Raw genomic sequence first — 2578 nt, forward strand, 5'->3', positions numbered from 1 at the left:
TTCGACGACGAAAGTACCGGAGACTTAGAAGTAGGTCAAAAGACCTCCAGTCCTGTAAAGCCAAGACGTTACTCACTCAGACGCTATACCAGGAAATTGTATGCAGAGATCCCACTTCCAGCTGATGATGATTTCATATGTAAGATTTTCTTCCTTCTTTTTATTTGCATTTAAAGATATTTTCATAACAGACTGTGGTTCATAAGTGTTTTATTCATTATAATTTGCAATTTTCTAAAGAGTATTTCTTTTGATAAAGAAGATTTGAATATCACTTTTCTCCTGTTCTCCCGACAGTTTGCGATGATTGCGATAGAGAATGGGAAGGAGAATGTCTGTTTCATTCACTGACACTTATATTCGATCGCCAGGTTAGAGTTCAATAATTTTTTAACTTTACTAAATTCTTTGAATCTTTAAAGCATAGCATAGTGCGAATACCAATTTCCAAAGCCAAACTAAGGCTTTACGTTACTGGGAAGTCGAAAATTAAAAAATCTACTATGTATTTTGATACTACGACTGTCCCTCCGTTATGCTGTCCCCCAACCCCTTGTTGCTGTCCTGTACCATTTCTCGGAGTATTCTCTTTCTGTGATGGGGGAATTCCCTGTGGTGGGGGAAAAGAATACTGCCACCAAGTATCCCACTTGGATCGTAAGAGGCGAGAAGAAAGGGACGGGGAGAGGGACTAGGCATCCTTCTCCCTGTAGCCCCACGGGGCACATATCCTAAAAAGAAAAGTGAAGGCATAAGGGGTGCTGGAGGGCCTCGGGCCAGCACCCTAAGGTTTGGGTCTTTTAATGTGCGTGGATGTGGTACAGATGAGAGTAAAAGGGAAGAGATAGGTAGTATGTTTGTGAGAAGAAAGATGGATGTGTTGGCTTTGAGTGAAACTAAGTTGAAAGGGAAGGGTGAGTGTAAGTGGGAGGTTATCAGGAGTGAAGAGAGGGCGAGGGAGGGAAGGGGTGGCTATTCTAGTAAGTGAGGAGATAGGTAAACAGGTAGTGGAGTGGAAGGAGGTTTCCTCAAGGATAATGTGGATGAAGGTGAAACTGGGAAAGGAGATGTGGGTCTTTGTAAGTGCATATGGGCCTGGCAGTGAGAAGAGCGTGGAAGAAAGGGAGGCCTTTTGGATAGATTTAAATGAGTGCATAGAGGGTTTAGGAAGAAATGTCAATGTAATAGTACTGGGAGACCTTAATGCTAGGGTAGGAAATGGTCCAATCGATGGAGTGGTTGGGAAGTGTGGAGTTCCAGGAAAGAATCGTAGTGGAGAGTTGATGGTGGAAATGTGTCTAGAAAGAGAGTTGATGATAGCAAATACAGTGTTTCGGAAGAAAGTCAAGCATAAGTACACATGGGAGAGGGTGGTGGAGGGAAGGGTGGTAGACAGAGCGCTAATGGATTATGTAGTGGTAAATAGGATTATGATAGGAAGAGTTAAGGATGTACATGTGCTAAGGGGAGAGGGTGGGGGAATATCAGATCATTTTTTGGTGGAGGGTAAGCTGAGAGTGGAGGATAGATGGAGAAAGAGGAAAGGGACAAAAGGTAGGGAGGTTCTTAGAGTGAACTCCTTGAATGAAAAGGAAAAGGAGAAGGAGTACGAAAAGAAGCTGAAGGAGGAGTGGGAGGGAGTAAAGGATGAAGCAGAGATGGGTGTGGAGGAGGAATGGGGATGGTTCAAGGAGGGAGTCTTAAAGTGTGCAAGGATGGTGTGTGGAACAAGAAGGACAGGAGGAAATAGAAGAAAGGGTAGTGAATGGTGGGATGAGGAAACAAAGAAGGTTGTAGAAGAGAAGAAGCGAGCATTCACAGATTGGTTACAAAAGAGGACGGGGGAGTCATATGAGACGTACAAAGAAAAGAGAAGTAAAGCAAAAGGTAAAGGAGGCAAAGAGGAGAGCAGATGTGAAATGGGGTAGGAGTATGACAGAAAATTTTGAAAGTAATAAAAAGATGTTTTGGAAAGAAATTAAGAGAGGAAGAGGAGGCGAATCAAGTAGGGAAGAAAAGGTAAAAGGTACAGATGGAGAGATGATAATGGAAGAGATGGCAGTAAGGGGAAGATGGGCAGAATATTTTAGGGAGTTGCTAAATGTGAAGGAGGATAGGGAAGGAAAGATAGCTGCAGTGGGAAATGCGAAGAAAATGAGAGTGATGAGTGAGGAGAATGGAGTAGAAATAAGGAAGGATGAGGTGAAGGCAGTTGTAAAGATGATGAAAGCAGGTAAGGCACCTGGTCTGGATGGATATCATGCAGAATGTCTGAAAAAGGGAGGTTCAGTGATGGTGGACTGGTTGGTGAGGTTATTTAATGTTTGCTGCAGAGAGGGTAGAGTACAGGAGGACTGGAGAAGTGCCTGTATAGTTCCTCTTTACAAGGGAAAAGGGGACAAGTGTGAATGTAGTAGTTTCAGAGGGATTAGCCTGTTAAGTGTAGTAGGGAAGGCTTATGGGAGGATCTTAATTGAGAGGATTAGGAGAGGAACAGAAGGAGTAATTGGTGAGGAACAGTGTGGATTTAGGACAGGTAGAGGTTGTGTAGATCAGATCTTTGTGGTAAGACAGATAT

The 2578-nt window shown here is 43.3% G+C and overlaps 1 protein-coding gene across 1 annotated transcript in view; it reads left to right on the forward strand.

Annotated features, from left to right (window-relative positions):
* The first annotated feature begins 306 nt into the window (after positions 1–306).
* Positions 307–2578, forward strand: part of LOC143030576 (uncharacterized) — a 16238-nt gene continuing 13966 nt past the window's right edge. The window contains exon 1 of the mRNA XM_076193735.1: positions 307–371. The gene's annotated coding sequence lies outside the window, so the exon portion shown is untranslated. The remainder of the gene's footprint in view (positions 372–2578) is intronic.

This window comes from Oratosquilla oratoria, chromosome 12, assembly GCF_046742065.1.
Source record: "Oratosquilla oratoria isolate Oo_2021 chromosome 12, ASM4674206v1, whole genome shotgun sequence".
In the NCBI taxonomy this organism is placed as follows: Eukaryota; Metazoa; Arthropoda; class Malacostraca; order Stomatopoda; family Squillidae; genus Oratosquilla; species Oratosquilla oratoria.